Source organism: Mandrillus leucophaeus, unplaced genomic scaffold, assembly GCF_000951045.1.
Source record: "Mandrillus leucophaeus isolate KB7577 unplaced genomic scaffold, Mleu.le_1.0 Scaffold1010, whole genome shotgun sequence".
Classification (NCBI taxonomy): Eukaryota; Metazoa; Chordata; class Mammalia; order Primates; family Cercopithecidae; genus Mandrillus; species Mandrillus leucophaeus.
The window spans coordinates 145,791-160,464 of NW_012098211.1; the positions used below are offsets into that span (position 1 = coordinate 145,791).

General features: G+C 48.8%; 1 protein-coding gene across 5 annotated transcripts in view; it reads right to left on the minus strand.

Annotated features, from left to right (window-relative positions):
* Window positions 1–9,716, minus strand: part of ANXA11 (annexin A11) — a 54,988-nt gene extending 45,272 nt beyond the window's left edge. For 2 of the 5 annotated variants that reach the window (XM_011975650.1, XM_011975634.1), the window contains exon 1: window positions 9,373–9,613. The gene's annotated coding sequence lies outside the window, so the exon portion shown is untranslated. Of the gene's footprint in view, window positions 1–9,372; window positions 9,626–9,658 lie in introns of those variants that run through there. The other 3 variants (XM_011975642.1, XM_011975625.1, XM_011975616.1) reach the window with 3 other exon arrangements.
* Window positions 9,717–14,674: the final 4,958 nt, after the last annotated feature.

Here is a 14,674-nt window from a genome sequence, read left to right on the forward strand (position 1 = left end):
CTTCTCTAGTGTTCTAATAAGCTCCCCTTTTTCTAACTTCTAGGATAGATACACATATTACCTCCCTATATATTAGCTCATTAACTGCCACAATGCCCCTATTGGATAGGTATTATCATCCTCATTTTATAAGCAAGGGAACCAAGGCTGAGCTGACTCTTGACATGCAAAGGTCACACACCCAAGTGCCAGAGCCAGACACTCTTTTCCCAGGCCTCCCCATGAGAGCATCCGTGCTACAGGCTGTCGGACAGGCCTCTCTTCCTGTCCCCCACCACCACCTGCCACAGGGCTTGCACTGTGAGGCCCCTGACACATACTGAATACTGGCAGGAACCCCGGTGGACCCTGACTCATTTCTTCCACTCTCTGGGTGGCACCTATTTGGTGTCTCTATTACATAGGCCCCAGGAATTCTGGGGGCAGGGAGGACACATCTAGGACATTCCCCTCTCTCCCCCACCCCAAGGCAGGACCTTAAATGATGTAAGTGGGTGTATGAACATCCCCAGCTCTACTGAGAAGGGGGTGGGGGCCCTGGGCGGGCATTCCAGAGCCCCAGTGTCCTGCCCTTGCTGGTCACAGGTGCCATTAAGTCACCGAAGCCAGTCAGATAGCCTCAGGGCAGCACTCCACCAATCCTGACCGTATTTTCCCAGGCATGAAACAAAAAATCTACACAGGTGCTGTTAAGCATTCAACTCCCCACCCACATACCAGGAACTAAAATAGCTGCAGCCTATGTTAATCATTAGCCAGGCTGCGCCTCAGACCTTCCCTCTGAGGGCTGGCACCTGGGGCAGCTCAGCCTGGAGAAACTCCAGGCAAGACAGGCTGGGAGAGTGGCAACGGCAGCGTCTGGAGCCTCACCAAGGGGCTGAACTTAAGCAAGTAGGTTCTGAAAGACACTTCTTCAAGATAAAGTCAATCCCCAGTGCACTAGCATTTGGATTACATAAGAATCCTAAAATATTGGAGCTGGAAGGGGCCTTCATGAATCACTTCATTCAACCAGTTTATTTTATTTGAGGTGGGAGCTGAGGCCCAGAGAGCAGAAGGACTCTGCCTGCGGTCTCAGAGCTGGCTGGGGGCAGGGCAATGACTAGAACCACATCTCTGGATTTCCAGGCCAGTGCATTTCGAACCAGGCGGGTCCCCCACCACTCGACGTATTTCTGAGCTCCATCCCACCTTCTCAGGCTGGAGAATGGACTTGAGAATTACAAAAGTTAAACCCCAGAAACAGAGAAGAAAGTAACTGCTGCCTCCCAAATAATGTCCCATATAATCAAGCCACACAGAAAAGAATCAGCCGCTCCACAGGAGCCTTATGACCCTGTTTCTCTCCAGAACACCTCCCTATGACAACAGAGAATGGGGGTTGGCAACCACTGCTCTGATCTCTCAAGGATATTACCAGCCATGGAGACCGAACATCAACCCCACCTCAGTTGAGGGTTCAAAGGGCCTCTGCCCTCAAACTCTCCTAGAAACAGTCACATAGGTGTCACATTTGGGGTTGAAGAAGGCAAGTTGGGAGGAGGTAGCACAAAAAAATAACCCCTATCCCACTGGGTCTTGGAGGGGGCCCCTGGATCCCATGGGGTCTGGAAGATCTGGTGGTGGCTGCAGTGATGGAGCATGTGGATGCCAGACCTGATGGTTGGGAGCAGCAGACGACTCTCGGGGCATTGGCAAAGCCACAGCAGCTTGCCAGTCTGTGCACCAGCCCACAGGAACAGAGGCTGCCTTGCTTGCACTGCCTGCGGGCTTGCCACTGTCATGAGAAACCATTCCCACTTCCTAATCTGAGGAACACACACTTAGCCAACAGCAAGACTGATACGCACAGTAGTAGTTTCAAATTCAGGAGAGCAGTGGGTGGTGTTCCAGAAACTTCTGGTTGTCCTCCTCAACCATCTGTTCTCTGTTGCTTTAGTAACAGAACACTCACTATAGCCTGGCACACAGCAGCCCTAACTAAGGACTGTTTCCCAGACCCCTAGCAGCTAGGAGGGCCTGCCATGAGGATGTGAAAGTGAGCTGTCTTGGGCCATGCAGGTAAGGGAAGCACCTGGATGCTGCTACCCAACATGTGGCCCGGAGACTGGCGGCATTACACAATCTGAGAGCCTGTAAGCAATTAAAATGCTCAGGTCACATCACAGACCTCCCAAATCAGAATGATTCAGGGTGCAGTCCAAGAATCTATGCTTTAACAAGCCTTCCAGATTGTTCTTATACATGCTCAAGTTTGAAAACCACAGCCCTCAAGAATGCTAGGGACAACAGTCTGTAAGGAGCCTGGTGCCTAGACAACCTCATGGAACACTCACTTAACTTCGACTCTGATTTTTCAAGAAAGAGTGAGAGAGTGAGAGAGACAGAGAGAGACAGAGAGAGAGAGAGGATCCTCTCTTCATTCACAGCCAAATCTGAAACGTAATACAGGGGGCGTGGGGAAGATGATGATGAGAAACTTAACCCAAACAGCAAAAATCAGGAAAGGAATAACATGCAAGTATAATAAATAATAAGCAAGATGTAAAGAATAAAATCAAGTATATCTGGCATGTGAACAGTGAGAATTCCTCTACCAAAGACAGAAACCATGCAATTAGGTTTGTTGTTGTTATCATTGCCTTCTGTCAACCTCCATCCACCCTCAACCATGTGCTGATTATAAAAGAAACAAATTTTATTTATGAAGATTCCATTTTCAAGATAAACTTCTTTCTTTTTTTTTTTGAGACCGAGTCTCACTCTGTCGTCCAGGCTGGAGTGCAGTGGTGCGATCTCGGCTCACTGCAAGCTCCACCTCCCGGGTTCACGCCATTCTCCTGCCTCAGCCTCCCAAGTAGCTGGGACTACGGGCACCCGCCAGCACGCCCAGCTAATTTTTTATATTTTTAGTAGAAATGAGGTTTCACCACGTTAGCCAGGATGGTCTTGATCTCCTGATCTCATGTTCCGCCCACCTTGGCCTCCCAAAGTGCTGGGATTACAGGCGTGAGCCACAGCGCCCAGCCTAGATAAACTTTTTTAAGTGAGAAAGAGATATTTAAAACGGTTGGGCAAAGACATACCAAATAAATGCAAAGAAAAACCAGAGGTGGAAATATTAATATTAAAAATAGGCTGGGCACAGTGGTTGGCCAGGTGCAGTGGCTTATGTCTGTAATCCCAGCAATTTGGGAAGCTGAGGTGGGCAGATTACTTGAGCCCAGGAGTTTGAGACCAGCCTGCGCAACATGGCAAAACCCCATCTCTACCAAAAATACAAAAATTAGTCTGGTCTCAAAATAAATAAAAATGAAAAAATATGTAAAATTCAAAAGTACATATGTGGAAGACTTTTCAATAATCCTGCCTTAGCAGGCCAAGGGATTTTCCAGCCATTTCTCTCTGGCATTTGCCTCTATCTGTAAACACAGGACTTGGAGAACTACTCACTAGGATCTCAGGGTACAACAAGGCGTAGGCTAGTCCAGCCCGCTGAGAAAGTTTATGTGGCTTAAAACACAAGCACAGAGACGAGCTTACAACTTGGGGCCCACGTCTTTCTGACCTCTGGCCCTGGGAAGTGTTTGTACTGGCTACTCTGTCAAAAGCTCATTTTGCTGCCTCGAATGAGGAAGGAAATGCGTAAATGAGAGGCACAGCAGTCCGCTCCTTGGACCTACAGGAAGCGGGCAAGAATTGCAAAGTAAGAGAAGAGGCTCCCAGGCAACGTCCCAGGAGTTTGCAAGCAAATCTCACTTTATCCACCCCTCCTAAAAATCTGGCTATCATGGGGACCATCAGGACAGCCAAGGACAGGGAGCTCATGATCATCAGTGAGACCTGATTACTAACTGCTCCGTGTGAGCCTGAACAGAAACTAAAGGGGCATGGCTTGAATGTCCTCTGATGCCTGCGTTAAAATTTCTGAGCCTTTCACTTATTATCTTATAAAATGCACTTATTTATTAATTTTAAGACTATAAAGATGGCACATATACACCACGGAATACTATGCAGCCATAAAAAAAGATGAGTTTGTGTCCTTTGTAGGGACATGGATGCAGCTGGAAACCATCATTCTTAGCAAACTATCACAAGAACAGAAAACCAAACACCGCATGTTCTCACTCATAGGTGGGAACTGAACAATGAGATCACTTGGACTCAGGAAGGGGAACATCACACACCGGGGCCTATCATGGGGAGGGGGGAGGGGGGAGGGATTGCATTGGGAGTTATACATGATGTAAATGACGAGTTGATGGGTGCAGCACACCAACATGGCACAAGTATACATATGTAACAAACCTGCACGTTATGCACATGTACCCTACAACTTAAAGTATAATAATAATAAATAAATTTAAAAAAAAAAAAAAAAAAAGACTATAAAGAAAAGAGATTCTTCCAGATCCTTGGCCACGTATTCTCCTAAAACATAGACAATACGGAATTTAAGGCCAAAGCCAAAGGCATTAAATAACCAGCAAATGACACAAGGTAGGAAGATCAGCTTGTTTAGCATGTATACACAAAATACAAAAGCCAAATTAAAAAGGCTAGAACTCCCACAAATATAAATAGAGCTGGACTTCAAAAAACTACAGTGAGAGTTTTTGTTATACCTCTCAGAATCTGACAGCCAGGCAAGCAGGGATATAAGGGCAACTGAAGTTAAGAGATCTATCTAAAGTCAGTGTCCCGCAGAGTACCTATTTTCTCCTTTCACGCCCATGAAACATGTTAATATTTACCATGCAGTTGGCCACAAAGAAAATTTAATACCAGCCAGGTGCAGTGGCTCACTCCTGTAATCCCAGCACTTTGGGAGGCTGAGGCGGGGTGGGGGGACTGCTTGAGGCCGGGGCTTTGAGACCAGCCTGGGCAACATGCTTCATTCACTCATTCATTGATTCATGAGAGTGAATCCATTTTGTGAAAGCAGCAAACCCTTGCAGGCACCTAGGTCTGCCTGAGCACGGAGCGCCATGGGGAGGGATGTCGGTGGCAGGCCATCCACATGTTCCCTTCTGGGATTGGAAAGGGAGGAGGGTAAATCGAGGCAACAGGGTCAAACACGTCCTCCTCGCCTTCAAAGCCACCATTTCAGAGCCTGTCTAAACTTACTATCATCAGATCCTCATGTCCTGCTACTCCTCACCCATTCATTCCAACCTCGCTTCTGCTCCCATCATCCCACCAAAGCAGCGAAGGCAGGTGCATCTTCTCCATGTCACTCACCACAGCCGCGATGCCAAGCTGACTACTCCATCCCACGAAGCAGACTCACCCTGGCTCCTGCGATACAACTCTGTGCTGGCTTTCTGGGCCCCTCTCAGGCAGCTCTTTTTCTGGGTCCTTTATAGGCTCATCTTCCTTTACTCAGCTGTTCAAGGTGAGTTCTTCCATCTCGCTGTGCCCATGACTTCAAACACAAACACAACCTATACAAATGTCTGTCTAGCCAAGACTCCTCCTGAGCCCCAGACCCACCAGCTTATTTGGTATCTCAAAGATACCTCAAACACAGTATGTCCAAAACCAAATACATGATCTTCTTCATCCTCCAAACCTGGTCCTCATCCAGTGTCCCATGTCTCAGGGACACCAGGGGGATGACTCTAGGGTGAGTGGGGGCGGTCTCTCCTTTTAAGCACACCATGCAGGGTGAGGCCAACAGTGGGTTCTCAGTAATGAGCAGTTCTACCGGAACATGCCTTGTCACCTACTTCCTAAAAATAGCCGTGACCTTTTTAGTGGACACAGCAAGCTCACATCTGCTACCACCACTCCTTCCCTACTGACACATGCACCCTTTCCCCCAGCGGTGCCACTCCCCAGGCTGGATGTGCCATATGCTCTCCAGCCTCCCCGTGGGTAGCCTCCACATTTCTCCTCTCTGCCCTCACTCAGATTTCCCCCCATCTCAAGTCCTCCAAGTCAGCCACCCCCAGGTGTGAGGGGCAGGGGACATCTGACTTCCCTCTCAATTTCCTTTCCTTCTTTTCTGCTAAGGCGGAGCCTAAGCCCCTGGAAAACTAGAGATCTCAGAACCAAGCTTTGACCACCGCATGCTCCACCCCCTGCTTCACAGCTCCTGGCAGTCACACACCCACTATATCAACATCGTCATTACCACCCCCTAACTGATCTCAAACCCCTTTGCAAACATCTCATCTGATTCTCCATTCCCGGCAGGAATTTTATCATCCAGAACTGTTCTGTGTGGGGGGAGGCTCAGTGTGGCTGGGTGGTTTGTCCCAGGATACCCAGCACAGAGAACTCTGTCCCCCAATTTCTTGGTTGCCCCCACCCATTCCTTCCTCACTTCAGCATGGGCAAGGCCAACTGTGGTCTGGGTCACTGTTCAGGCTGTACTTTTAGGATCCTCCCAAATAACAAACAACTATGTGACTATCAGGTCTTTATTTCATGGGTTACAGGAGACAGGATCAGTAGGCCTAATGTGTAACAGTTTCAGCGGTTATCAGAGAGTTCCACTGAATTGCAACAATTCCCTTTAAAAGCACAAACGCCCACCAAGAAAACCTCAGTTTCTTCATGAATCCTAAGAGCTTTCCTATCTAGGTATCACTCAAAATTCCCACTATTCCGGGAGTAATGGGATCAGAGAGTGCTGCAGAGAAAAATCCACAGAAAGTGAAAAGTCTGTTTCCTTGGCAGTGCTGGTGAAGCACACCCTTGCACACACGCTTCCCCATGGGACCCACTGCCAGGAACTGCTTCAGGCTTATGGGGGAAGACGGTGGCAAAGAAGAGAGAGGAGGCCGGGCAGGGTGACTCACTCCTGTAATCCCAGCACTTTGGAAGGCTAAGGCGGGCAGATCATCTGAGGTCAGGAGTTCAAGACCAGCCTGGCCAACATGGTGAAGCCCCGTCTCTACTAAAAATACAAAAATTAGCCGGGCATGGTGGCGCATGCCTGTAATCCCAGCTACTCAGGAGGCCGAGGGAGGAGAATCATTTAAACCCAGGGAGCAGAGGTTGCAGTGAGCCAAGACTGCACCACTGCACTCCAGCCTGGGCAACAGAATGAGATCTGTCTCAACAACAACAACAAAAAAGACAGAGGAAGAAGAGAGGTGAATCCAGGAGGAAGGAGGGGGTGCACCAGAAAGGTCCTGAAACCTCTGATGTTCCAGCATTCAGCATGCATTTTGGTTCCACATTCACCTCCTGCCCACACCAGTTTCTTTTCTCTATTCTACAGTTCCCAAGAAGAACCCACACTAACCTATTCTGTCTCAACTCCCACTCCTGTCATCCCAAGTCACACATCACCTCCCCAATCACGTGAACTAGGCATCACTAATCGATCCTGGCCTTCTAGACACGTCCACCCAGGGTGGGCCCTTTCTATAATATCATGCATAAAGGCATCAGATGGGGCTTCCACTCCCACCTCTTAGTCCCAATTCATCTCCATCTCACCCTCCCCACATTTCTCTGCCTATCCAAATCCAGCCTTCAAGGTCCTATACTTTAACCACAGGGAAACTACTTCCCTGTGCTGCCTCTGTTGTTCAACTAATGACAACTAATTTTCTGAGCACCTACATTAGGCAAGGCCCATCCTGAGTGCTACCACCAAGAGGTAAGTCAGAAATAGCCTCCACCCTCCAGAGTCAGAAGACAGGGCAGAGATAAGCCACATGGCCACACAAATACTACGCACAAGGCGAGAGATGAGAACTGAGTCAGTGCTGGAGGGGCTGAGTGAGCTCAGAGCATATCCCATCCCTCCTGCTGGGCAGCAGGCACCGGGATGGCTCCCAGGAGGGTGGAGAATCCTGGGCCAGACCGGGAGGGAGGGCATTCCAGGAAGACAGAGAGCATGAGCTTAGCATGAGCTAAGCCAGAAAGATGGTTCAGGAGAAGCGCATTTAAACTTTAGCTGAACCTTCCACTGCTACTATTTACTGACCCTTACATCTGATTATTTATGACCCAGGCCTGCCTCACACACTTTATGGCTAATCTGGGTGACACCCATCTGGGACACACAAGTGTGGTGCAGCAGTCACCACCTGTTCTGACTGGTCCGTACCTGAGCGCTGTATGGTTATTAAATGAATGAATGCACTGAATCTCACAACAAACCTGTGAGGCAGGGATTAGTATTACCCCCATTTTACAGATGAGGAAACAAAAGCACAGACAATAGTCGGAGACAAGATAGCAAGGTATGCAGGAGCCTGAAGTAGTGGGCACCCAATGCCAGGGCAACAAACTGTCCTGGCACCTCACCTGGCCTCTCTTGTCAGGGAACACCTTGCAGCACAAAGAATGCGTTTAGGAAAGGGGGCCTGTTAATCCTCCTAGAATCCCCAACAGTTAGTTGACTGCCACATAAAAGGAATGAGGAAAGCAATGAGAGAGCCAGTGAAGGGTGAGCATGCCCTGCAAACCTTTAGTCCCTGTTGCGTGGGCAGGGCAGGGCAGGGGCTCGGCCTCACAGCTCCACTCCATGCCTAAGGCAGAGAACAGATGGGAGAACCACCACAAACGCCCAATCTCTACAGAGAGGTCACTGATTGGAGGGCAGAGACAGAAATGCCCCGGGCCGACTGTTTCCAGCTTGGGCTAGCACTGGCTGGCTTAACTTTTCCCCTCCAAAGTCTCTAGGTGACAAATTTCGCGTGTCTCCTTTAAACCAACAGACCGTTTTACCTTTCTAAGTCTTAAGGGCCTGGCCTGCACTCATGGGGAGATACAAGTCCAGGAATCCCTTCCTGAAACTGGGGATCAAAGTTGGGGAAGGGGCGAAGGGAGGCACAACATCGGGGATGGCTCCCGCATTCTCTCAAACATTGGGGAGAGTTCCTTACAAATAAACTGCAATGGTAGCAGCTCCCATGAATGTGCGTGCTCCCAGTTACGGAGGAAAGTTCCTGAAGATAGCCTTGTCTGTTTGCTCTCCCCCAGCCTTGCCTGAAAGAGCGCGCGCACCCCGGAGGGCCCTGCGGGGCTGCGGGGCTCGGCCTCCGGCATCCCTCCAGCCACCCGTTGCCTCCTCCGCCCAGGGTCACGGCCCCCGGCCTTACCCAAGCCCAGACTGAGACCCTGACCCCTGAACCCGGGGGGGGGGGCGACGAGTGCACCCCGACCGCACAGGAGGGGGCAGCCCCCGACGCCGAAGCTTATTGAGGGGGCTGCCAAGCCGACACGGCCAGCCCGGGACCCGCCGACGCCTCCTCTGTCCCCCACCCCCACGCCTGTAATGCAACCAGGAAGCAGCAGGGTCGCGCTGGGCTGGGCGCGGGGCAGCCCCAGGCCTTACCTGCGGTGCCGCGGTGCACTGCCGCCGCCTGGTCCCAGGCCCCCGGCCGGCCCGGGACCCTCACTCACCTGGCCACGGGCACTCGGGACGCGAGGGGCGAAATGGGACTTGGGCGGGAGTGGTTCTCTCCGCGGGCGTCCCGGACGCGGTGCCTGGGTTCTACCTGGCGCTGTGTCCCACTCCCGCTCGCGGGGCACTCGGGGCACTGGGGAGTCGCGGGCGCCGCAGCCTTCAGGGCGGGGCGGGAGGAGGAGCTTGCTGGGCGGAAAACTCCGCGGGCGCGGTTGCCCCAGGCGCCGGGGGAAGGGCAAGGAAGGGGCGAGGCCTGAGCGCGGCCCCGCCCCGAGATGAGGCTTGGGCAGGGCGGGCCCGCGAGCAGCAGCGCCCTTCCGGCTGCGCAGCTGCTCCAGGACGTCTCCGGCTCTGGAGGTCCGTCTGTCGCCCCTAACCCCCTGCAGCGCCCGGTGCAGCGCAGAGCCGCATTCGCCCTCCTGCAGGGGTGGGCATTTCCTAAATCCTCTCCAGCCCCGTGTGCGTCGTTAGTGACTCTCTTTAAGGTAAAGAAAACTTTTTACACTGAAAAGGTCAAACACATTTCTTTCATATCAACACTCAGTGGTGGTGGAGGGGGGAAGGTCACGCACAGTATGTGAGGAAGGGAGCGGTCAGTTACTATCATGGAGAAACCTGACCAACCACCCAGCCGTCAAGGTGACCTCGACAGGGGTAAATCATACTGATTGCATGCACCGCTTGTGGTCTTCCTCCCAAGAACACCTAATCCCACTGTAATCATGAGAAAAACATCACAAATCAATTGAGGCCCTTGCCATATACATGACCAGTACTCCTGAAAACTAGCAAGGTCATCAAAAACAAGGAAAGTGTAAGACACTGTCACAGCCAAGAGGAACCCACGGAGATATAAAAATGACATGTAAAGTGGTATCCTGAACGGGATCCTGGACAGATAGTAGGTAGAAACTAAGGACAACTGAATAAAATATGGACTTTAGTGCGTCAGTTTTGGTTTATTCATTGTGGCAAAAGCGCCACACCAATATAAGATGTTAGTAATAGGAAAAACTCGGGTTTATGAGAACTCCCTGTATTCACACTTTTTCTGTAAATCTAAAGACGTTCTTAAAAAAAAAGCTTATTTTTAAAAGGTCACACAGGTAATATATGCATATATGGTAGGTATGCAATTTTTTTTTTTTTTAAATGTGTGGTGGCTGACACCTGTAATCTCACAGCACTTTGGAAGGCCAAGACAGGAGGATGGCTTGAAGACAGGGCTTCCAGACTAGCCTGGGCAACATAGTGAGACCCGGTCTCTAAAAAACTGAAAATAAAAAATTCAAAAAATGAATAAAAATTGAGATTCACTCTTCTCTCCACTCCCCCAGCCCACTCTTAGGCGTGTCCTTCCAAAATATCTCTCTTCAATACTGTGTGTGTGTGTGTGTGTGTGTGTGTGTGTGTGTGTGTTTACATAAACATATTGTTTACAAAACAATATTGCAGTACTTTTCTGCAACATGTTTTTTTACTCACTATATCTTGGAGGGTCTTTCCATAGAAGCCCTCCCGAACAGACCTAGTTCTTCCCATCCGCTGCACACTGCGCGCCATTGTGCACTTCACCACTCTTCACTACCTAGCTCCTTACTGAAGGACATTTAGGTTGTTGCCTATGTTTGACTGTTACAAACAAGCTGCTGGTGCGATTTTCCTTTTTTTTGAGATGGAGTCTCCCTCTGTCGCCCAGGTTGGAGTGCAGTGGTCTCACTGCAACCGATCTCGGCTCACTGCAACTTCCGCCTCCCGGGTTCAAGCAATTCTCCTTCCTCTGCCTCCCGAATTGCTGGGTCTACAGATGCTCACCACCACGCCCGGCTAATTTTCATATTTTTAGTAGAGACGGAGTTTCACTATGTTGGCCACACGGATCTCGAACTCCTGGGCTCAAATGATCCGCCCGCCTCGGCCTCCCAAAGTGCTGGGATTACAGGCGTGAGCCACTGCGTCCGGCCCGATTTGCGTTTTAAAGTCGCTCCGAACAATAAAAGCGGGAAGGGCTGGAGGGGAGGCTCTGACCTTCTCCCTGTCTGGGCAGGTGTGCTGGTGCCGGGCAGGAACAGCGCCTTGCCTTGGGGCATCCTGGCCCCGGCCTCACAACCGGCCCTGAGCGCTCAGTCATATTCCGTGGCCGCTCCAACACCCCCGACCCCCACCAACAGGCGCGGCTCTCTTTCGGGGCTGGACCACATTTTTTGGACATGAGTCCGCGAGTGAGGGTGAAATTCAGGCCAAAGTCTCCAGAGCGGCTCGGAGAAAACGTCGCCTGGAACTGAAGAGCAGAGGGTCAGAGGCACCACCAGAAAGACTCTCAGAGTGGGTTACTACCCCGGTGGCGGCGCCCGCCGCGGCGTAGGAGATGGCAGGACTGAGGGCGCGGGTGTGAAGCCTCCAAGAAACTGGGTGAAGTTCCTGGAGTGGTAATGTCTCCAGGCTCTCTCTCTGGGCCCGGGGATTGGTCCGGAAAGGACTCCTGGCGCCCACCCAGCCCCCCTGCATAGACGCCTGCGCCAGCTCTGCAGCCCCATAGCGACCGCGAAGGCCAGCGTCTTTGAATGGCCCATTTTTCTCCGTGGCTGAGCGAATACCTAGAATACCAAGTTGATAATAAATCACGTAGGGTGGAATTCCTGCTGGATGTATACACCTTTCTGCGTCAGAGCTCTTCGAACCTAGAATGGTGAATAGCTACCCCTGGGCTTACCCTTTTATAATTTTCAACAAACCTGCGTTTAGCCCCAGCTAGGTGCCAGCAAGCTACTAGGGACTGAGGAGCCTCTGCAGAGGACCCGAGCTGAGGTCCTAATCCTCAAGGCCAATGGCAGGAGTCACTGCCCAGGCACCCCCAGAGAACGCAGTGTGAAGGAAAAGACACCAAACTCGGTGTTCAAATGTGTGGGATCTATTCTAGTTCTGATTCTGACACTTGCAAGTCGTGCATCCTCCGAGCCTCGGCTTTCTCACCTATAAAATCTTCAACGTGACCTATAAAAATCCATAAAATCACCGCTGCTTCATTGTTTCCCAGGGCTCATAGAAACATCACACGAGGTAAGGGAAGAAGGTGAGTGCCTGGTAAAAAATGGTGACTTGCTATGTAGCTCTGAGTAGTATGGTGTATAAAGCTTCGTTTTTTAAAAAATTTTTATTTTATGTGAGTCACCGCGCCTGGCCTCTTTTGTTGTTTTCTAATGAGTATATATGACTATCATTTCCCTCAAAAGTCTGCTTTAGCTGAATATCACAAGTTTTAATATGCTATGCTTTTGTTATCTCTTAGTTATAAATATTTGGATTTTGTTGTTGTTGTTGAGACAGAGTCTCGCGCTGTCGTCCAGGCTGGACTGCAGTGACACGATCTCGGCTCACTGCAACCTCCACCTCCGGGGTTCAAGAGATTTTCCTGCCTCAGCCTGCTGAGTAGCTGTGGTTACAGGTGCACACCACCACACCCAGCTAATTTTTATATTTTTAGTAGAGATGGGGTTTTACCATTTTGGCCAGCCTGGTCTCCAACTCCTGACCTCAGGTGATCCATCCGCCTCAGCCTTCCAAAGTGTTGGGATTACAGGTGTCAGCCACTGTGCCTGGCCAATATTTTGTTTTTTATGTTAGTATTGTACGCTTAATTCATGGACTATTTAGAAGTATATTTTCCATTCTTTTTTTGTTTTCAAACTTCAGTTTTTTAAAAAATAATAATAATCATTTGGGGAGGGGCCCAGTGGCTCAGGCATGTAATCCCAGCACTTTGGGAGGCCAAGGTGGGAAGATCACTTGAGACCAGGAGTTTAAGACCAGCCTGGGCAACACAGTGAGAGACGTCTCTGCAAAAAATAAATAAATAAATAAAATTTAAATAAAAGTAAACCAATCATTTCATTGTTGATCTCTAACTTTACTGCTTGGACATGAGGAAATGTGTTCTTTTAGAATTTGTTAATGCTTTATTTGTGGCCTCATATACAGGTTTTTTTTGGCTGTCCCAATTTTTGTGAATGTGTCTTCACTTTTTAATGTGTTTTTTTTTCTCTCTCTCTCTCTCTATAGCTCTCCATCTAGCTTGCTAATCAGGTTATTTAGATCTTTTATCTCCTGGGGTTTTTTTGTTTTTTTTTTTTCTCTCCTGTTCAATCCATTGATTTCTGAAAGAGTGGGTTTAACGTTTCCCACTTTTATTGTAGTTTGTCAATTTCTCCCTCTAATTTAGTCTGATTTTGCTTTATACGTTTTTTTTTTGTGGTTTTTTGATTTTTGTTTAAGAGGCAGTGTCTCACCATGTTTCTCAGGCTGGAGTGCAGTGGCTATTCACAGGTGTGATTATAACTGCAGCCTCAAACTCCTGACCTCAAGCCATCCTCCTGCCTCAGCCTCCTAGGTGACTGGGATTACAGGCATGTACCACCTCACCCGGCCAGCCATACAATTTTGAGAGCAAATTATTAGGCTCATGCAAATTAACATTATTTTATCCTTTTATGACTTATTCAGTTTTATTACTTTTTGTATTAATATTGTTATCCTGAGATTGCATTTTTCTAGTATATATTTTATTTCTCCTTTTTTACTCTTTCTGTATTGTTACTTAGGTTTATCTCTTGGAAATGACATTTTTTTTTACAAGATTTAAAAATTTCATCTGAGTTTCTGTTTCTAATTTGTGAGTTTAACCAGTTCACATTGATAAGAATAGCAGAAATATTTGGGCTTATTTCTGCCATCGTTTGTGTTATACATATGCCCTTGAAATGGATATTCATCTAGAACACGTCAGTAAAATGCTATAAATTATTACAAACTGGAATTCTTCCATGCTGCTTGGTAAATAGCTGCTCACCCGAGACCCCACAGTGCCCCTACCCCTGACTTTCTTCTGATCTGGCAAAAAAGGGTCAATGCTTGTCACAGGGAGACCCTCTAGGACCTTTTCTGAGATTAAATTTTATAACTTGGTATGAAATACTAACATCTAAAAGACAACATAAAACTCAATCCACTATTACAACAAGACTGTCCATGATAAACTGGATAATGCTTCTATCAATTTGAGAAGTATTAAGATTAGACACTGCACAGAAAACTCAAAATGCCCGGTAATCTTATAGCTCATATATGAAACCTGATAGAAGTATTTTCAACTTTAACTATAGTCATAAAAATGTACATGCTAGTACCAATGGGATTCACTATCTGCAGTTATAATAACTGACTTCTGCAAATTTTTTTTTTCTTTTTCTTTTTTGAGACGGAGTCTTGCCCTGTTGCCCAGGCTGGAATGCAGTGGTGCAA